Source organism: Euphorbia lathyris, chromosome 1 (genome assembly GCF_963576675.1).
Source record: "Euphorbia lathyris chromosome 1, ddEupLath1.1, whole genome shotgun sequence".
NCBI classification, from domain to species: domain Eukaryota; kingdom Viridiplantae; phylum Streptophyta; class Magnoliopsida; order Malpighiales; family Euphorbiaceae; genus Euphorbia; species Euphorbia lathyris.
This window is the reverse complement of record NC_088910.1, coordinates 91,878,072-91,900,694: the sequence shown is the minus strand read 5'-3', so window position 1 is coordinate 91,900,694 and position 22,623 is coordinate 91,878,072. Positions and strand designations below refer to the sequence as shown.

The following is a 22,623-nucleotide window of genomic DNA, read 5'->3' as shown; positions in this document are numbered from 1 at the left end:
TGGTCCTTCCTAGTTTTATAGAGAATTTTAAAATCTTAATTGGAAATTAAAAATTCTCAGTAAGTTCAAAAACGTCAACAAAAAATAAAAAATCACTGTAGAGATTTGTTTAAAAATCTCTATACAAACAGAAACTTAAATTATGTGTGATTTTAATTCAATTGTGATTTCTTGAAATCTAAAAACACTTTCCTCATAAATTACAAAAATTGAAGATACAAAGCATATTTTCAATATCTTTCAATGAATTTTTTTTTATTTCTAATCTAATCATTATTGCTAAACTAAAGATGAATATAAAAATTAAACTAAAATAAAATGTAAAAATTAGAATATGAAATATTAAAAACTAAAAAGGTGATAATCCTTAAGAATTCTCAAGGAGAATCAAAATTATGGACAAAATTAATTATCTGGACCGATTTAAAATAATGGTCCTGTCCATTCTAACTTACCTGGAATCAGATGTTTTTTTTTCGTTTTCTCAATTTAAGGATCTACTGATTCCAGTTGAATGTCCGAACTTCTAGTTTTGTGCACGAACTGGAACTACGCACATGAACCGAAACTTTCAAAACTATATCAAAAGTATACAATTCCTTCCTAACGGATAAGATAATTTCATTGACTGTATTCCCCATTCCTACTTTCTGATATATCTGTCTGAGAAGAGTTGATCGGCTGTTTCTTAGAGAGATAAATGTAGGTGTTTAAGGAAATGATATGATAAAAGAAGAAATTATTTGGATGTAATGTAGGATTTGAATAATTTGTTTACAAAGAGAAATGATGTTTTGGTGAAGGTTTAGTGTATAGAAAAGAGGTAAATGTGTTTGGGAATAGGTAAATTTTCTGGAAAAATCATCTGTCACGTCTGACATCCTATTTCATAAAATTTTCTTTTCCTTCTAATGTATCTGCATGCTTAATTTTCTTTTCTGTAAACTCCTTCTGTGAATTTTATTGATAATCAAATCTCCAGGTTATCTTTTGAGAAACTTGGATTTTTTTTCTGTTAATCTGCAAACATCTAAATGCAAACGTTAAATAATAACAAGGATTTAGTCCTAGTGACCATCCTCAAATAAATAAATAAAAACTATAAATTAAATAAATACATATACTATAAACCAAGGTTCGGAATAAAACACGAAAAACATAATTTTTTTGTTAAAAATTTGGCGTTCCCCGGCAATGGCGCCAAAAACTTGTTGAGCGTATCCCTGTGGGCCACATACTACTGTTGATTGCCATTTCCTCCAAAAGTTCTCTCGCTTGGGCTGATGTTTTCTTCATAAATAGCCCTCCCGACATAGCATCTAATGAACCCCTAGTTGTAGGATTTAGTCCATTGTAAAATGTTTGCATTAAAAGTTCAGCGGGTAATTGGTGGTGTGGGCATAAACGTTGAAGTTCTTTAAAACGTTCCCAAGTTTCATAAAGAGTCTCATTATCGTTTTGAGAAAAAGATATTAACTCCTTTATGACTCTTGCGGTTTTTGCTAAAGGAAAATATTTAGATAAAAACGCTTGGGCTAATTGTTCCCAAGTGGCAAAAGTTGCGGCTGGCATAGAAGTTAACCATTCTTTGGCTCGATCCTTCAAAGTGAAAGGAAAGAGGCGAAGTTTGATTGCTTCTGCAGTCACATCTGGAATTTTAAAAGTGTCACAAATTTCTAGGAAATTTGTTAAATGGGTGTTAGGATTTTCGTTAGGTAACCCGTAAAATGTTACATTATTTTGCAACATATTAAGCAAAGCTGGCTTAATTTCAAATTGATTTGCGGTGATTCTGGGTCTAACGATACTATTGGTTACACCGGCCACACCTGGCCTAGCGTATTCCATAAGTGTTGGTGGGTCTGCCATTTTTTCTGGCTCGGTATGTGTTTTTACAGGGGTCTTATTTTTGTTTTTCTTATTTTTCTTGTTCTTCCTAATGGTTTTCTCAATTTCTGGGTCTATAGGGTCTGGTACAATGCCTGAACTTCGAGAACTGCGCATGAACCTGAAATCTTGCACGAACCGAAACTACCTACAAAACAGAATTTTGAAAAATAAATAAATTAGTAAATGAAAATTATTAAATTATAAAAGTTAAAATAAGTATGTTTAAACCTAGATTCAAAATAAAACACGAAAAATTTAAAATTTTGTCAAAAATTTTGGCGTTCCCCGGCAACGGCGCCAAAAACTTGTTGAGCGATTTCCGCAAGTGCACGGTATACGCTTGTAGTAATAAAAGATATCGAACCCACAGGGAACGCTTTTTAACTAAAAACTTATTTAATTCAGTTTTATTCACGTCTTTAGGTTTAACAAAAGAAATACGTTTTAATTGATGGAATTGGTTTTGGTAAATTAGGATTAGATAGAAGGATTATATCGAGTTTAGAGAACAACTCCGTTTTGGAATTTTGATTATAAAGCAGATACTTCCGTAATCGGAATAAAATAGAACTTATTTTCATAAAGCAAAGTAAACAACTTTAACTTTGTGAGATTATGGACATGTAACAATATATCGATTTACTCAATTAAATGGCTTCGAACTATAGAAATCCCCCTGGCGTTGAGATGATTCCTACCTTAATCAAACTAGTGTTTTATTTCTGATAAGCCGCGATCAGCGATCATGTCATCCATAAAAACTAAATTTGTTAAGTGTTCAACAAAGTTCTTATATGAATAAGATGGAATAGAACGTTTTAATAAAAACACCAATTTATCATTTTGAAAATCATTTTGTCAGAACAATATCAAAATAACAACAGTAAGAATATATTGAATAAATAAGTATATCAATAATGAAATGTGAATTTTCACAAGTTAACAGAGAAGTAGAAACTTGGATAGCATTGCAACGAAAACTTTGAGATCCGGGTCGTCAATCTTTCTCTCAAACTCCGTAGGTTCGTCAAACCTCATGCGCTTCAGCCGTCAATTCTTCTCGCTGGATCTTCGGAATAGAGACTGGTCTCGTCCACTATCAGAATGAAAACTAAACTAATACTGTTTTTATAACTAATCTAAATACAATTCGTGTACCACACGATTGTTTACAGAAATGAACTCTAAACTTTCTGATTCTTTTCTGAATCAGAAACTCGACATAACAACTTTCTTCTCTAATTTCTCTAACTTTTCCAAACTAACCAACCTTAATTTCTGAAATGGATCACTTATTTATAGTTGTTGAAGGGTTGTAAATGACGGGTCGTGTCTGCTGGTGAAGGGTCGCTTTTATCCGAACGAACAGACGCGTTTTTCCGATTTCGAACATGTGTTTTGTGTGCAGGAAGATTCGCTGTCGCGACTGAGATTCTGAAAATCTCAGTCGCGACAGGGGATATAGGGGCGAGCTTGAAACTTCATTTTTCCCCCGATCTGGCCTCCGCAAGTCGCGACTGAGATTTTGAGAATCTCAGTCGCGACAGAGAGATTTCTCCCTGGCGTTCGACTGCTTTTCGTCCTTCTCGAGCGTTCTTCTGACTGATATGCATTCTCGGTACGTTTTTAAGGTTTTTCCTCCATTTTAGCTCCGTTTTCGCTCCGTTTTTGCTCATATTTGGATTTTACCAAATATTTAGGTACCTTGCATCAAAGAAGTAAATAAAGACGTAAAAGTATTCTAAATGAATATAATTAGCACGATTTCAATGTAAATTTAACGTATTTATATATGATATTTTAGGTATATTTTGGGCTTAACAATTGTTTAACTTTACTCCATATAGCATGGGTAAGTTACCTCGTTTTGATTCAAGTATGCTAAACCGATTTAGCACCTTTTCAATGTATGTAGCCTGTGAAAGACCAAGCAGTCTTCTCGATCTATCTCTATAGATCTTTATACCAAGTATATAAGCTGCTTCACCAAGGTCTTTCATTGAGAAGTTACCGGATAACCATACTTTTACCGACTGTAATAGAGCAATGTCATTTCCCATTAACAGTATATTGTCCACATATAGTATGAGAAATGCTATAGAGCTCCCACTTGCTTTCTTGTAAATGCAAGCTTCTTCGCAATTTTGTTCGAAACCAAATTGTTTTATGGTTTCATCAAAACGCTTATTCCAGCTTCTAGATGCTTGCTTGAGTCCATAAATGGATCTCTGAAGTTTGCAAACTTTATTTGCATCCTTCGATATGAAACCTTCAGGCTGCATCATATATACATCCTCAATCAGGTTTCCGTTCAGGAAAGCTGTTTTCACATCCATTTGCCAAATCTCATAATCAAAATGAGCGGCAATTGCAAGCATGATTCTGATTGATTTGGACATAGCCACAGGAGAGAAAGTTTCATCATAATCAATTCCTTGCTTCTGACGATATCCTTTCGCTACTAACCTAGCTTTGTAGGTGCTAACCTTTCTATCCATGTCTGTCTTCTTTTTGAAGATCCACCTGCACCCAATGGGAATTATCCCTTCGGGTGGATCAACCAAAGTCCACACTTGGTTAGTATACATGGAATCCATTTCAGAATCCATGGCCTCAAGCCATGCTTTAGAATCTGGACTAGTAAGAGCCTCTTCGTAGTTTTCGGGTTCGTCGTCTAACACGGGAACCTCATTATCATCTCCCACTAGAAAACCATATTTAACTGGGAGTTCACGAACTCTTCGTGATCTATGAATAGGTGCCACTAGAGTCTCATCTAATGGGACTACTTCGGGTACCTCAACCGCTTCTGCTGTTTCAGTCGGTGTTTCTTCTTCTTGAACTTCGTCGAGTTTAATCACGCTTCCCTTTTGTGTTTCTTCGAGAAACTCTTTCTCTAAGAAGGTTGCGTGTTTGGATACTATTACTTTCTGATCATCTGGATGATAGAAGTAATACCCTACGGTTTCCCTGGGATATCCAATGAAGAAACATTTATCAGATTTAGAATCTAGTTTGTCGGACGCAATGCGTTTGACATACGCTGAACAACCCCATACTCTCATAAACGAGAACACGGGTTTCCTACCAACGAACAATTCATATGGTGTGGAACTAGCGGATTTAGTTGGTACTCGGTTCAAGGTGAAGAGGGCAGTTTCTAAGGCATAGCCCCAGAACGTCTTTGGAAGTAAGGCCATGCTCATCATGGATCGTACCATATCTAATAGGGTACGGTTCCTCCTCTCGAATACACCATTGTGTTGTGGTGTATAGGGAGGTGTCCATTGTGAGCATATCCCACATTCAGTTAGATAATTCATAAAATCATCCGAAAGATATTCGCCACCTCGATCGGATCGAAGCATCTTTATTTTCTTTCCTAATTGATTTTCCACTTCATTCTTGAAGCATTTGAACTTGTCAAAAGCTTCTGATTTGTGCCTCATCAAGTAGATGTAACCATATCGAGTATGGTCATTTATGAAGCTTATGAAGTTTCTGAATCCTCCTCTTGCTTGGACCGACATAGGACCGCATACATCTGAATGAATGAGTCCTAGAGTGTCTAATACACGCTCACCTTTATTGCTAAAGGGTGTCTTTGTCATTTTACCTTTTAAACATGATTCGCATGTTTCCAATGATTCGGAATCGATTGGATCTATAAGCCCATCTGAATGTAGCTTTAGCACGTGTCTCTTGTTTATATGGCCTAAACGACAATGCCACAAGTAAGTTGAATTATCTAGCTTATGTCTTTTGGTATCAATTGCAAAAGCATGAATTTTGTTATCTAACACATAAATCCCATTTTGTGAAATTCCTGAAAAATAAAAGATCGAATCTTTATAAAAATTGCAACTCTTGTCTTTTATTGAAATATGAAAACCATCGTCAACAAGACGGCTGTAGACACCGAGTCGGAGGACCTGTGACGAAAACCTGTAAACAAGACGGTCGAAGCGGTTGATTTCGGAAGTTTTAAAACAAAAATATATAATAAGAAATGAAAAGTTAATGTGAGTCGCGGTCGCCAAGTGGACGGCTCGCGAGTGCTCAGCGACGTGGTGCGAGCCCCTAGCGGCAGCCGACGCGTGTCCGATGACAGTTGGACGCACGCTCGGCAGCGCGGGGCGCACGCTCGACGTCTGTTGGGCGCGCATGCCCGGCAGCGCGGAGCGCGCGCTCAAAGACCGTGGGGCGCGCGCGCCCGACAACGCGAGGCGCACGCCCGATGGCCGCTGGGCGAGCGCGCCCGACAGCCGATGGTCGAGCGCCCAGCGACGTTGGGCGGACGCCCAACGATCGTTGGGCGAACGCCCAACGGCAGTTGGGCGCGCGTGCCCAACGATGGTTGGGCGCGCGCCCAACTGAAGTTGGGCGTACGCCCAACGATAGTTGGGCGTTCGCCCAACCATGTTGGGCGTTCGCCCAACATAAGTTGGGCGTTCGCCCAACCGGCTTTGGGTGACGCCCAATTTTATTTGGTCGTCGCCCAAAGCTTCCGGGATCCGGTGCCTATTTAAGGCACGGATCCCAAGGCATTTAGGAGGGGATTTTGGAGAGCTTCTCACACTAGAACATTTTCTAGAGAGAGAAAGTTGATTTTTTTGGGAGAAAACATTTTTTTTCCTAAAAATTGAAAATCTCCAAAAAGTTAAATATTTTATCAAAAACATAAAAAACACCGGAAAATCACAACTCGTGGAATCGACCGACTTCGATTGTCAGATACCGAACTTGAGGTATTATCCGAGGACTAGACTCGTTTTATTTTATTTTATTTATTTATTTTTATGTTATAATTTTATTTATTTAGTTATTTATTTATTTATCACGTTTTATTTAATTTTTCGTATTTATTTAATTTTCGTCTCGTATTAGATAAAAGTTCGGTTTTGTTTTTAAAATAAAAACCTCGTTTTAATATCCCAATACGAACCGTGATCCAATTCAAAGGTAGTTCGGGTATTAAAAACGTTGTAATTATAAGTTTTAGAAATTTTTTCTAAATAACGTTTTAAATAAAAAAAACATCGTTTAAGAACCTCCGTTATAGACTATGATCCATTTTTGGTAATTCAGAGTTCCAAAACGATAGAATAGATCTAATTTAAGGTGTTTGAATAAATCTGAAAATAGTTGGAGCAGTTCTGTAATTTTCCATTTTTTGTCACTAAAGGCTGTTTACCGACGGATTTTCCGTCGGTAAAGCTGCTGAAATGTAAAAAATGCTGTTTTGGTCCCTCTTTCTCAACTTTTAGACCTTTGGTCCTTCATATATATGTATATTTATGTAACACATACTTTCAAGCTATCTATAAATACTTTGTACATATAGTTATTTAATGTGCTTATATATTATTAATTTGATTTAATAAAAGTATATGTATATATATAGATTTTCCTTTTTATTCATTTAAACTAGACCTATTTGGGCATTTTGGAGTCAAAAGCTAATTTCTCATTATTTGGGGATATTATTATCATTTTTATCTATTAATCAAAGTATTTATTGTTTATCTTTTAAATATATATGTATAATATCATTTCTATCAAAATATGTATACATATACTTTTCTTCTTTTCCTTTCAAATTTCTTATATATATATTATTTGGGAAAATGTTTTGATGGGTTGGATTTGAGATTCAATTTATCATTTGTTGTTATTATATTCAAGTAAGGTAATTGAGTGAAAAAAGGGAAAATAAATCATAAAAAAGAGAGTTTAATTGGTTGGTTTAAATTAAAGCTTTTTAGATGTTCTTAAGGTGTAAATAAAAGGTTTTCTTATCACTTTAAACCGTTTCTAAAACATCACGTTTTAAAACCTTAATTCGTTCCAACGACGGATTAAGCGAACCTTGTAATTAAAACCGTTTCCTAAATTGTACGTAATGGAATTTTGAATTGTTTTCCTAATTAAATGGTTTTTGTACAAAATAAATTGACTTGTATGTTTAATCATGTTTTCTAGTTAAAGCTTTTATCTCAACATTTTCAAACGCTCGAGTCGTTCCAACGGCGATTCGAGTGAACGTCATTAACGGGGTTTTAAAACGTACCTAAATCGTTCCAACGGCGATTAAGGTACGAACCATGTAAATAAACTTATTTTTGGGAAGTGAGTTTAGTTTAGAGTTAGTGTGTAATACGAAGCATAAATTACATTGTAAACAAATCAATTCTTTCTTCTCCCCCCTCTCTCTCCTATGTATTTTGAACTGATGTAAATGGGTGATTCTTTACCAAAATGGCTTTCGATAATATATGCTCAAAACGGTTTTCAAAATGAGAAAGAAAAGGTTTCAAATGAATTTTAAACTTAAAGAAATATGCGATTAGTCTGTTATCGCCTAACACGCTGAGTAGGAGGCCGGTGGTTCATAACCGGGCGATGTCGGGGTGCCTAGTAGCCTTTCTCTAGAAAGAAGCTAGCCTTCTTGGCTCGTACCTAAGTTTCCCGAACCCTCACCGGTCTCCCACAAGGGATCGGTGTTCATTTTCCCAGTCGTGGGTGGCGACTCTTCCATACTCCGAGCTCCGGTCCTACCGAGCAGCTTGATTCCACGATTGGTTGCTTTCGGCGCCAATCACCGCTTACGTCGCCATGAGGTGTCCACCCTCCGGTCCGCCCGAGAGATTAGGCCGCGGCACCTCGTCTAACAAGTGGCGACTCTGCTGGGGAAGCGAGAAATTTGATTTCGAAAGGCGTGTATTAAGCCCTTAACGGGGACGGATCGTATTATTTCTTTTCGTATGCATTCATAAGCATTATTGCAAACCTTTTGGGTAATTTCCGCGAAACCTCTAGCGAGAGTCCATTCGTCGCTCGAAAGAGGCTAGTGTAAGTTCCCCCTTACAGTAAGGCGCTAAAGGGTCCCCATCCATTCGTTAGGGGCGAATTTGTGCGGTCCTGTGAGGTCCCGCGATCAGCCGTGTCAGCATATAGTAGCCTTAGAAGTTGCCATAGGATTACCCGTTACCATTTTTGATGTGATGAATGAATCAATTCGTGTTTTCAAATTGCCATGATACGTGTCTAATCCTAAAATATGTAAAGAAAATGAAACGATACGTTAATATATACTCTTAGACCGATATACAAACTACCCCAAAACATCGAAACGATTCGAACTAAAGACGACTTAGTCATCTCGTATGAATGAACTTGTGCGACCCGCCTGGTCCCTTTCCGTGTCCCGAAGAAGGCACATGTTCAGGAAATACGTTATGACGTAAGCACATATTAGTATGAATTGGTTTGGTATTATGGATAGTTATATCTCGATTCAAAAGACTATATTAACAGTAGTCGTTATTCACATTCTTTAAATAGGTTGGGATAAAACGAGATTATGACGAAACGAAAACAAAGAACGTTTCTATTTTGAACGACCTCGTTGTAACGTAAAGAGTTTCGTAAACGTGGCCCGTCCCTTCCGAATAAAAGATGAGCTCTTACGTTATGCCTTGTGTCGTTCTTAAGAGAAATGGACGTGTCCGCAAAAGTGACTAAGAAAATAAAAGCAAAAATAAACAAACGACCAAAGTCATTCCGTATCTACGATGTATATCCATCTCGAGGGTAGTTAAAGAAAATGAACCAATGCCGTTAAATACGTGCCTCGAGCCGGTATGTACGCCGTTTAAAATCACGAAGCCGAATTAAGCTAAAAAACTGCATTATCGTACCATATGGACGAGACTGTGGGTTTGACTAATGGCTCGATCATTTCGACCGTTACCAAAACCACAAGAAATATGGCCCGATTGACGTGTTTGCTCAATTCGTGTCTAAATGAGGAGAGCGGTAATATCCCTGCTTCGAATAAGCATGCGATTCAACGAAACGTTGATTTTCTATAACCACAATAAGGTGATATATCCCGTAGATTGGAAGGAATAAAGAGTTGTTGTTAGCTGAAAGATTACCGTGCGCTCAAATAAGACTCGCCGTCTTTTTACGTAGCCAAAACGAGCAAACAGATTCTTAACGCTAAAAACAAACACGTTACGCGATGAGTCCGTTCCTTAAAATAAAAGTGCTTTCATCACTGAATGAACACGTGGTTACGTCTCTCGATAGATCCAAAAGATCCCGTCATAATCCAAATATCGAGACACGAATCCACGCGAATAAGAGGGAACGAGTCATTGTCGATAATGAACGATTGAACCAGAAGAATAACTCGTACCGCGTCTAAATCCGAGATACGCTCAAAAGGGAGTCAAAAGCCGAACTAATGCGTCTCGCAAAATGACAAAAGATGAGTTATTCCGAAAGGACAATCCATTTGGTCGATATCTTAGTCACTGAACGTTGATACGTCAAAACGAACTGTATTGTCTGATGAGTGATTTACTTTTCCGCAATAAATCGTCCGCATCACGCGTCCCCTAGACCGCAATGTGAGCCCCAAACCAAAATCCTAGGAAAGAGACTTGGACCATCGAGTGTGTGGAGGAATAAGGGTGGAAGAGAGATGTTGTGATACGTGTAATTAGACTAACGTTTGTTCTTCTTATGTTATATATCTGTAAATAAATAAACGCACACACCACGAATCATGCATATAAAATCATGCATACATACTAATGGATACTGTTCGCGAAGACTTCATCATTAAGCGGTTGTGGTTTCGCGAGAGTAACCGGTTAGTCAGGCAGTTTGATCAGCTACAGATTGACAGTTCTGAATCGGCAGTTGTGGCTTCGGAATCATCTTCGTCCAAGTATACTCAGTCTTCCGCCAGTATGTCTGCGACCGACGAAAAGGTGACCGAATTGGAAAACTCTGTGAACAATATCAATGATCAGCTGGCCGCAATTTTAGCCCAGCTAGCTGAGCTGGCATTGAAGGACAACAAGAGTGGCAGTAAGCGCACTGAGAACGAGGTGAACGATGGTCCCCGCTTTGGGAATGAGGACGACTATCAGGATTATATCCGGAAGCAGCTTGAGAAAGAGAAAGCTAAGGAAGAGGAGTGGAAGCAACACATCACTCAGGAGGTGTAGGATCTACGTGGAGGAAGTTCCGGGAGCCAAGACTTTTATAATTTGAAGAATTGTTTATCGGCAACTGCTTTGCCTTTGAAATTCCGGCTCCCGGACATGAAAAAGTTCGATGGAACTGGAGATCCTACTGCTCACATGAATCAGTATGTTGCTGTGATGAAGCACACGATCCTGACTGAGGATCAAGTCCTGGGGCTGTTTAACACTTATCTGGAGGGGGCTGCCCTCACATGGTTTCATGCGTTGCCAATGGTGACGAAGAGAGATTGGAAGGAGTTAGCAAAGTCATTCATCGCTCAGTATAGCTTCAACATCATGCTTGAGGTTACTTTGAAAGAGTTAGAGAGCACTAAGCAACAGACTGGGGAATCTTTTTCCGATTTTGTAAAAAGATGGAGAGCCAAGGCCGCGGTTATGAAGCAGAAGCCGCTTGAGCAGGATCAGATCCGAATGGTAGTCGGTAACACATTGCCGTATATTAAGAATGAGCTGCGGTACATGCCTTTTACCAATTTCAACCAAATGTATAGCTGCGCCTTGACAGTTGAGGGGGATGGAGAACCAAAAAAGGCGTATACCAAGTGGACGAAGTCTGGATATAGTGCCGGAGGGCCAAGTGCGAGTGCAGAATCTGTAGCAGTGAAAGTGCTTGATCTTAATGCTATCGAAAAGAGGCAGTTCTCCAAATTTGATCAGACCTACGCAAAAGTTTTCGAACGATTGCAGAAAAAGGGGTTGCTGAAAGCTCTTACTCCTTATAACAAAGCTCCACCTTCTCCGCAGATACAAGCTAGGGGATATTGCGAATTCCACAGCAGTTATGGGCATACTATTGAGAACTGTGAGAGGTTGAAGCACGAGATCCAAGATTTGATTGAGGAGAAAAAGATAGCTAATCCTTCATCAGCAAACCCTTCCACTAGGCGTAATCCATTGCCTAATCATAGGGTGAGCATGATCGGATTCGGTCTGAAAGAAAGTGTAGTGATGAAATCCTTCGAGGAAAATGAAGAGGAGTTGCTGGACTCCGATGAAAAAGGCAATATAGGAAATGGTCTATATGTGTCCTTCCTTGGCGAGGAACAGGAGGGTGAACCGATGGATGAAGGGTTGGATGGTGGAGCACCGTATGATGAAGATAGTGCTGAAGAGACCGGGGAAGGGTCGTCTCGGACTATTATGCCAGAACTGGGTCTGTTTAGTGGTGGAGAGAATCCCGATGTGCACTTGCGTGAATATATGCGTGATATGTTTATTGAATCCTTCGGGGTGGACGAGATTGCTCAGTGGTTCCACCATTCGCTGATAGGCGAGCCTTTGGGGTGGTTCCACTCATTACCCGACTCTTGCAAGCATGATTGGGATCGATTGTCAGATTTATTTCTAGAAAAGTACCAAAGAGCTGAGGACAGGACTGCAGAGCGCTTCGCGATGCAGATCGGACCTATCAAGCGTCCGCTACTGAGGGTCAGTAAGTATAATGGCAACAAAGATCCCATGGAACACCTTCACTTCTACTTGTCGGCGATGGGGCCTTTGGGTTTTAAGGAAGAAGAGATCACCAGTTTGTTCTGTAATTCATTGATGGGTGAGCCGTTGATGTGGTATATGTCACTTCCGATGCATGTCAAGAACGATTGGGCGGCAATGACAAAGAGGTTTATCAAAGAGTATACGGTATGGATGCTGGCGGAGCAAACCCCGGACTCACCCTCTTATGAAACACCCGAGGCAGTGTTGGCGATGCCTAGGTATGGTGGATACCAAGATCCTGTTGAGCATGCGAGGTTATTCTGCAACCATATGTATGACGCCGGGTTCCCTCAATGCGAATTACATGAACATTTCCCGGAAACCCTCATGGGAGAAGCCTTGTTGTGGCACCAAGGCCTATCAGAGGAGGAAATGGGTCATTGGATACCTCTTAAAAATGCTTTTGTGGCGAGATATGAGATGTATGTTCCATGGACGGGATCCCTGGAGGATCTGGATAGGATCAGGCAATTCCCCGAGGAACCATTCGTGGATTATGTTAGGAGGTGGAGGCACCGCTATGAGCAGTGTCGTGAAACGATGAGTGATAAGGTGCAGCTCATGTGCATACAGAGAGGCGCAATTCCGTTGGCGGCCAGGAGGATGAGTAGAGTATCCCTCAGGGATTATGATGATTTGATAGGCTGGGCATTGTATGGATCAGCGGATCCCTTTTATTTGAATTCAAACGTTCCTCACGTAATGGATCTGATGATTGTGGACATTTGGGAAAGTTCCTCGGATGAGGAGGATACTGATCGGAGGATTCCTATCAATATTTGGGATGAATCTGATGATGAGCCGGAAATCACCGTCATGACAAGATCAGGTCGAGTGGCCGAGGGAAAGGCACCTATGGTGGAGACTGAGATAGGGGAAGGATCGGCTCCCAAGCCAGAAGACCAAGTCCTCGAGTAGTTGAAGAAAACACAAGCTAAGTCTACGGTGTGGGAAGTCCTATGCCATTCCAAGTACCACCGTGAAAATCTGATGAAAGAGCTGCAGAATTTGGTTATTTCTACCGATACTGAGCCGGCAGCGTTAGTAGGAGAAATTATGGCCCGGAAGAAGACCGAAATCACGTTTACTGACGAGGATCTCCCAGAAGAGGGGAAGGCTCACAATAAGCCTTTATACATCCGAGCAGAAATTAACGGGAAGAAGACTAGCTGTGTGATGGTCGATGATGGATCGACCATTAATGTTTGCCTGCTGAAACTCTTGTCTAAGTTGGGAGTAGAAAGAGGGGACCTGACGGCCTCGGAAACTGTGATCAGGGCTTATGATGATAGCCGTAGGCACATCGAAGGAGTTTTTAAGGCCAAGCTGAAAGTGGGGCCGCACGAGGAGGAAACAGAATTCACGGTGCTGGATATCCTAGTAACCTTTGTCGTGTTATTGGGACGCCCATGGTTCCACAAGTTGGGAGGTGTGCCCTCCACGCTCCATCAAATGATCAAATTCCCCTTCGGGGAGGAGATAGTGACGATCAGAGCGGAAAAATTGAGCTCGGTGGCGGCATTGGGAATTGAGCCTCAGCTTTTCTCCGGATTCCAAGTTTCTGGGATCTACGAGTCTAGCATGACCACCGATGTGGTGAAGATGATGAAGGGAGGTTTCATCCCCGGTATGCGCTTGGGAGCATACCATCAAGGGTTGCCAGAATTTCCGGATTTCAAGAGTCAGAAAACCCGGAGGGGTTTAGGATATGAGCTGGGAGGTCCGTCCAACACAAGTGGTGAAGGAAAGGTGGGCCTAAGGAAGTATTTTGTGAACGAGGGGCACAGAAAGGTTTATTCGGGGACTCCCGAGTCATGGACTAGCGCCGAAGGAAAGATTCTGCCGGGCTTTGAGATCTTCAATGATGTAACCAGCTGGGGCAAAGGAGAGGCGAGCTGCTTCATCGAGGAGATCATGATGTTAGATTTGAACGCCGAGGAGCAGGTCATCACTATTGAGGCCACTGTGGGAGCGGCGGATGAACCCGGTACCTCCAAAGCTTATGAGAAACCCGAGAACCTTGATGATGAGAATTGTATTACTGCTTTATTTGAATCCGATGATGTACTCACCAACACTATCAATGAAATGAATTCTGATTTTGCTTACTTGCTTGATGTTGATCGTGATCATTCCATGCATTCTCATTCATATAACATGCCTACATTTTGAAATCAATACAATAGAAATGTCAACTTTCAATCTTGGCACGGATGAAAATCCTAAACTTATACAAATTGCTCAAGAATTAACTATTGAAGAGAGGAAAGAATTTGAGAGAATAATTAAAAAATACGAAATAGTGTTTGCTTGGACATACGAAGACATGCCAGGAATTGATCAATCAATCGTGACTCACTGTATTCCAACATACCCCGATGCTAAGCCCGTGAAACAGAAACTCCGATGCATGAGACCGGAATGGGCAGACAAGATCAGAGAAGAAGTGAAGAAGCAGTTAGAAGCAGGGTTCATCGAAGTAATCGCCTTGGGTCACAAATGTAGTGCCCATCGTAAAGAAGGATGGCAAAGTGAGAATGTGCGTCGATTATAAAGATCTTAACAAGGCGTGCCCCAAAGATGAATTCGCGTTGCCTCATATTGATGTGTTGATCGACAGTGCAGCATCAAGCGTCTTACACACGAATGTGGACGGTTTCATGGGCTACATGCAAGTTCAAATGGCTGAGAAACAGAAAGAAAAACCTCATTCACAACTGAGTGGGGAACATACTGCTATAGGGTGATGCCGTTTGGTTTGAAAAATGCCGGGGCAACTTACCAGCGAATGGCTACGGCACTATTCCATGATATGATACACAAAGAGGTAGAAGTTTATGTGGATGACATGATGGTCAAGTCAGAAATGAGAGAGGGGCATTTCGCTGCACTCGAGAAGTTTTTGGCCCGAATTGCAGAATTCAAACTAAGGTTAAACCCGAAAAAGTGCTTCTTCGGCGTTTCATCGGGGAAAATCTTAGGCTATGTAATCGGAAACAGGGGAATTGAGGTAGATCCCGACAAAGTGAAGGCCATACAAGAAATGCCGGCACCAAAGAATGAGAAAGAAGTGAGAGGGTTTCTGGGCCAGGTTCAGTATATCAGTCGATTTATAGCAAGACTCACCGCAATCTGCGAGCCAATCTTTAAGTTGCTACGGAAAGATCAACCCACGATTTGGAATGATAAGTGTCAGCAAGCCTTGGAGAACGTCCGAAACTATTTGTCTAATCCACCTGTTCTGAGACCGCCTAAACTGGGAAAACTGCTTCTCCTCTATGTAGCGATCGAGGAGCGATCCATTGGGGCAATGCTGGCCCAGGAAGGGGACACTGGTGTGGAGCACGCGGTATATTATCTGAGTAAGAAGTTCCTGGAGTACGAGCTTAAGTATAACATGATCGAAAAGACGTGCGTGGAAGTAGTATGGCTAACAAAGAAACTACGGCACTATTTTCAATCTTACAAAGTGATCATTATTTCCCGGATGGATCCCGTGAAGTATCTGTACCGAACTCCGTCTCTAACAGGGAAGCTAGCCCGATGGTTGTTGCTTTTGTCCGAATTTGATATCGAATATGTAACAAAGAAGGTTATCAAGGGGAGAGCCGTAGCAGAATTTCTGGCCAACCAACCTCTGAACATAGAAGAGGAAGAGATAAACTATGATTTCCCAGATGAGCACTTGAACGCAATAGAAGTTATACCATGGAAAATGTTCTTCGATGGAGCAGTTAATTCGAATGGAGCCGGAGTAGGGGTGCTACTTATCTCACCAGAAGGAGAAAGGATCCCAATGGCAAAGAAGCTATCCTTCCCTCTCACCAATAATATGGCCGAGTATGAAGCGTGCATCTACGGGTTGGAGTCATTAGCAGCACTGGGAGCATCATATGTTGAAATCTGGGGCGACTCAAAACTGATTATCGAACAAGCACAGGGAAACTGGGAAGTGAGGGAAGAAAGGTTGCGTCCATACCTAGACCAGTTGGAGGGATTGGCGCAGAAATTCAGCGAATGTCGTTTTTATCACATTCCTCGAGCACAGAACCAGGCAGCGGATGCTTTGGCCACTTTGGTATCAGTATGGGATAACCCTCGGAACCTTGCCTCGAAGCCTTTGGTATTGAAGAGGTCTCACAAACCATGCTACGAAGACGTAATGCTATTAGGGGCAGATGAAAAGCCATGGTATTTCGATATCGTAAACTTCATGAAGAGTGGAACCTACCCGGCAGAGTCGGAACTTAGGGATCAAGCTGTGATTAGAAGGTTAGCTCAGCAGTTCGTCATCCACAACGACTTGCTTTACAAAAGGCACACCGATGGTTTACAACTGAGGTGCTTGGATGCGGGAGAAGCCCGCGAGGCAATGGAATTAGTACACTCGGGAATTTGTTGAGCCCATATGGGAGGAGCAGTGTTAGCAAAGAAAATCATAAGGCAAGGCTTCTATTGGCTCACCATGGAAAGAGATTGTAACGAATATGCAAAGAAATGCCATGATTGTCAAATCCACGGAGATTATAATCATTTACCAGCTATGGAACTGCACGTATTAGCACCCATTTGGCCGTTTGCGGCTTGGGGCATTGACATTATCGGAGAGGTGAGGCCTAATGCTTCGAACGGGCACAAATTCATTACAGTCGCTATTGATTATTTCACCAAGTGGGTGGAGGCAGAATCATTTAGCAAGTTGGGGTCTAAACAGATGAGGAAGTTCATTGAAAAGCACTTGATCACCAGATTCGGAGTGCCTCATCATATGGTCATGGATAATGGGGTCCAGTTTCAAGGAGAAGTGAAAAGTCTATTCCAAGAGTACGGTATTGAACATCATAGGCCTTCTCCGTATCGTCCGCAAGCTAATGGCGCAGTTGAGGCAGCTAATAAGAACCTTAAAAGGATTCTCGTAAAGACAGTAGAATCGCATCGGAACAGGCACGAACAGTTAGAACGTCAACTGGGGCAACGCCGTTCTCCTTGGTATACGGTGCAGAAGCCGTTCTCCCGATTGAGGTTGAAAAGCGATCGTTGAGAATCGCAGTAGAAGCAGAGATTCCCGAGACGGAATGGGTGAAGAAGCGGTATGAACAGTTAGCATTGGTGGACGAGAAAAGGATGGAGGCCCTTTACCATGTGCAGTTATATCAGCGAAGGATGGCCCGAGCCTTCAACAAAAAGGTCAAGGCCAGCCCTATCAAAGAAGGGGATATGGTGCTAAAACAGATCCGTGTGACGCACACCGACCCGAGGGGCAAGTTTAGGCCAAACTGGGAAGGGCCGTTCTTCGTGAAGAAGATACTAAGCAAAGGAGCGGTGAAGTTAACTACTATGGACGGCATGGAATTCTCCGAACCTACCAATCTGGATAGGCTTAAGAAATACTTTTCGTAAAAAAAAATAAGAAAGAAAAATTCCCGATAGGTTGAAAACCCGCAAAGGGCGGCCTATGCAACAATAAGGGACATCCCAATGGGTGAAAACCCGAAAGGGCACTCATTTGAAAATTCCGGGATAGTAAAAGGAGAGACGAAAAATCGCTGGGATCTGAAAACCGAAAAAAGGCAGGTCCTGGTAACGGTAGTTATATCTTGAGCAATTATAAAAATAATGTATAAGAGGCTAAGTATTTCTGTTGTTTGTAAATAAATAAAGGCATGAGTATATTTGAAGAGAATGATTGGGATCGTTATAATTTACTGAATGCAAGATAATATGAATCATGAGTTATACATTTCTTATCCTTCTTTTCACAATAAAAAGCCTACGTACTATCTACCCCACTCCCTATACACAAGCTATACATCGGGGTAATCCTAATAAAAGCTACGAAGCTATACATGATAAGCCTAATAAGGAGGGAAATCCCAGTGGGCCTCAAAGTCCCTCAGATGTGACGCCCGCTCCGCAGATAGGGTCTCCTCGGCGACTCGAAGTCTTTCCTCGGCAGCAAGGCGCCCCACGGTTTCCTCCCGCACCCTCTCCTCAACAGCAAGGCGTCCCGCGGTCTCCGCCCGTATCATCCCGGACCAGTGGTCGTTCCTCTCCCGATACACCTGGCCAACCCTGGCATCGGCCTCCCGCAGCGCTTCGCTCTGTCTCGGCTCATGTGCACGGAGATCGCTCTGTAAAAAAAAGAAGAAAAAACAGATATAAAAAAGAAATACAGACTAGAATAGAAGTCATACATACACATGTGCATACATTCCACTACACTAAAATAAAATAAAGATACATACCAGGTGGCTGGCGCAACGCAAGCTGAGTCGATCTCTAAAGAAACCAGATAGCCCCATATAATTGGTGCACGTCTCCCTCGAAGTCTGGAGAGCGTCTGAGGGATCAAACGGTATCCTCGACGTAAAGGCAAGAGGGGCCATCTCGACCCCGGCATAAGCCACTCCGGACTGGTCATAGCAAACTATCGCGAAATCCCTCCCAAAGTCAGGGATGGGTACGCCTAAAGGGGACCACTCTGGTCGAGCAGCGATAGAGGGCTCGCCGGCACAGTGTGTCGGCTCGCTCGTAGACGCCTGAGCACGGGCATCATCGAAGAAATCTGACATATGGGCACTCCTCCAGGAACCCTCCTACAAGCAAAGGCACAGTAAATACCACTAACTATCTCGTAAATAAAAATAAATAGGCCGAACCACTCACCGGAACCGCCTCTCGACCGAAGACTGCAGCGATAGCCTCCCCCGAAAACACGTCCGCCACGGGGTCCACCTCCATTGCCACCGCTGGGGCATCCCTCGCGCTCAATAATGTCGATAAATAGGGAACACGGCCCCGGCATGAACCCATACATCTCTACCAGCAAAGCGGCGAGTCAAATCCCGACGAATGACCGATAAGGGCATGGTCCGCACCGCAAACATAGAGACGGGGATCTCGCCTGGTGTCCAATGCGAGGCACTAACCCCGGTGATGCCCCGGTCGCCCAAGTACCATGCCCACACGCAAGGGCCGATAAGCACGCTCTGCTGCTCCTGGATCAGGGTGACGTACGCGTAATCAGGACCGAAATCAAGGTCGTCCCACCTGAATCTAATCTGAAAGCACAAAGAAAAAGTCAGGACTGATCAAACAAAAATCTAGCGCGATTAGAAGATATTTACCTGCCCCAAGGTCCGTGAATCAATCCAATCTAGGAGATGCGCCACCGTCTGCCTCTCCCCGGTACCTAGACCGAACTCGCTCCACCGAGCCATAAGTGGGGGCTTCACTACCCGTGGCCTGCGCCGACGCTCGCTGGGAAGAATCCGCCTCTCGTAGGCCCAAACCTGCTTGTAAAAACAAAGGTTATGAACAGAAGGCGCGAAGAAGATAAAAGGGGCAAGTTAAGGATGAACCACGTACCAGAAGAGCAAAAGTGTAACCGCCGAAGTCCTTGCGCTTCCGGCAAGTCAGATCCAAAAACTTGTACAGGTAAGCTAGACCCGCTCCTGCCCAATCGTAAGACGCCACCGCGTCTAAATCACTGAAGGCCTGAATAAGACCCGCATGTATCGTCTCGCTCTTGGTGCGGAAGATCGTCTCGCCTAAAGCATACACCAGGAAGCTGCGGACAGCCAGATCAGTGTCGTCGGTCCCACAAAAGTCCCTACGACTCAAAAGCCTCGAGGTAGTGATGAACTTCGCCGGGGTGGATTTGACACCCGTGTAAACTCCCGGCCCGATCAAAGCAGCCAACCTAGCACGGTCAACCCGTGGACGCATCGTATCAAAGGAGAAGGTAACCGGAGTACCACTCCCCCGCAGCCCGGTCAGTAAAGAGAAGTCGCGGGGCGAGATCGTCATCTCCCCGAACGAGAGGTGGAAGGTGTGGGTCGAGTCAACCCATCTCTCGCATAAGGCCCGTAGGCCGAAACGGTTGCACACCCCATTAGCGTGGGGTAGCGCTAAAATAAAGGGCTCAAAGCCCAACTCTCGCACACGGGCTCTCGCCGTGGCGCCTAGCATGGAATACCACACATGAATATCTGCCGTAGTCCCGGACATGTCGATGAACTGGAAAGAACGGAATTAAATGTTGTTCCTAGGCTTGCATCTGATGAAAGCACGTTAATCTAGCTATTCTTTCGGTCAAATCTAACCCAGAGACATCTTGTCAATTTGGACCGTCATTTTGTGAAATCTCTCCCTTAGGGTTGTTTGCATAGGATTTGATTAATTCATTATTCTTTGATCTACTCTCGTCCGCATTGGCAAAGAGAATTATTCAAGTTTTTACTATTCACGTGAATTAGTCAAGTTTTCACTATTCACGTGCATTAGTCAAGTTTTCACTATTCACGGGCATTATTCGAGTTTTACTATTCACATGCATTATTCGAGTTTTTACTATTCACGTGCATTATTCATGTTTTTACTATTCACGTGCACTATTCACGTTTTTATTATTCATTTTTTACTATTCACGTGCACTATTCACGTTTTTACTATTCACATGCATTATCCACGTGCGTTAGTCAAGTTTTTACTATTCACGTGCATTATTCACGTTTTACTATTCACATGCGCTATTCACGTTTTCACTATTCACGTGCACTGTTCACATTTTTGGTTTACTATTAGCAGGGCATTGTTCGTAGTTTTACTATTCACATGCATATAATTCGCATTCTTCCAAAAAGACAAATAAAGTGTTACTTGCAAGCAAAGGAATTCATGTTTTCTAACTAAGGTCTTCTAAGGCAACCTAGGGGTTAGCATGCAAATCATGTTCAAAGTAGGGATACTAAAGCCTAGAAATTTAGTCAAAAGATGAGGAAGTAAGAAAGTACTTACCTGGTTACAGCGGGTCCGGCTCAGATGAGATGTGGGGTCCTGAAAAGGGTCCACTGTAGTAAGGTTCACGAAACCCTCCTCCATGCCCTTCGTGCCATCATGTTGATCCAAATCCATCCCAAGAATAATCCAAATCAGAAGTTAGAGAGAGAGAGAAGAGAGAGAAGGTGTGGGGTTGGAATGAAACCCCACCACCTTATATAAGGAAAGGGGATGACATTCCCGTAAATAGTGAAGAAGGTACGATGTGACATAAAGGTAAAAAGTAAATAATTATTTACCAGGTGCACAGACCTCCAATTTGCAGTCCGTTTCAGCCTGCGCTTCTGCCAGACAGTGACCAATAATGTCGAGATAGAACTCCAGACGACAGCCAATTTTTACAGAACAGCGGCACCAGTCAAAATATAGACGACAGTCAATAGAAAAATAATTGTTAGCTTGAATCATTCCGGACTAAAAAGACGTTCCTATCGAACCATTCAAACCTCCAAGACACTAGCTCCAGTGAGAAAATACAGACAACGGTGTTTTAAAAGAATTCAGAATTGTTAGAAAGAACCTTTGCTTTTGAGCCGTTTTGCCCGCGGTCGTGGACCAGGGTTGCTTTTGAGCCATTTTACCCACAGTCGTAGACTAGGGTCGCTTTTGAGACATTTTACCCACGGTCGTAGACCGGGGTCGCTTTTGAGCCATTTTACCCGCGGTCGTGGACCAGGGTTGCTTTTGAGCCATTTTACCCCGGTCGTGAACCGGGGTCGCTTTTGAGCCATTTTACCCACGATCGTGGACTAGGGTTGCTTTTCAGCCATTTTACCCCGGTCGTGAACCGGGGTCGCTTTTGAGCCATTTTACCCTCGGTCGTGGACCAGGGTTGCTTTTGAGCCATTTTTACCCGCGGTCGTGGACTAGGGTTGCTTTTTAGCCATTTTACCCCCGGTCGTAGACCGGGGTTGCTTTTGAGCCATTTTACCCATGGTCGTAGACCAGGGTTGCTTTTGAGCCATTTCCCCCCCGGTCGTAGGCCGGGGTCGCTTTTGAGCCATTTTACTCGCGGTCGTGCACCAAGGTTGCTTTTGACCCATTTTTACCCGCAGTTAACTTAGGCTAGGGTCCGTAAGAAGAACATCCGCCGGCAGCCGATTCAAAGGCAAGGATGGAAAGAATCGAGAACGACGCCGAAACGCGCAGCGCAAAGGTCAGGTATTCTTCCTCCTACTCTTTACGTGTCTTTTACTTTTATATGTTTTACATTGCATGTGTTGCGTTAGCAAAAAAACGTTTTCAAAACACACACATCACTGTTAAAATAGGAAAGTAGGGGCAACTGTAGACACAGAGTCGGAGGACCTGTGACGAAAACCTGTAAACAAGACGG

The 22,623-nt window shown here is 42.6% G+C and overlaps 1 non-coding gene across 1 annotated transcript; it reads left to right on the top strand.

Annotated features, from left to right (window-relative positions):
• The first annotated feature begins 1,384 nt into the window (after positions 1–1,384).
• LOC136216187 (small nucleolar RNA R71) lies at positions 1,385–1,491 on the top strand. Its single transcript, XR_010683177.1, has one exon. It is a non-coding gene; the product is annotated as a small nucleolar RNA R71 (small nucleolar RNA).
• Positions 1,492–22,623: the final 21,132 nt, after the last annotated feature.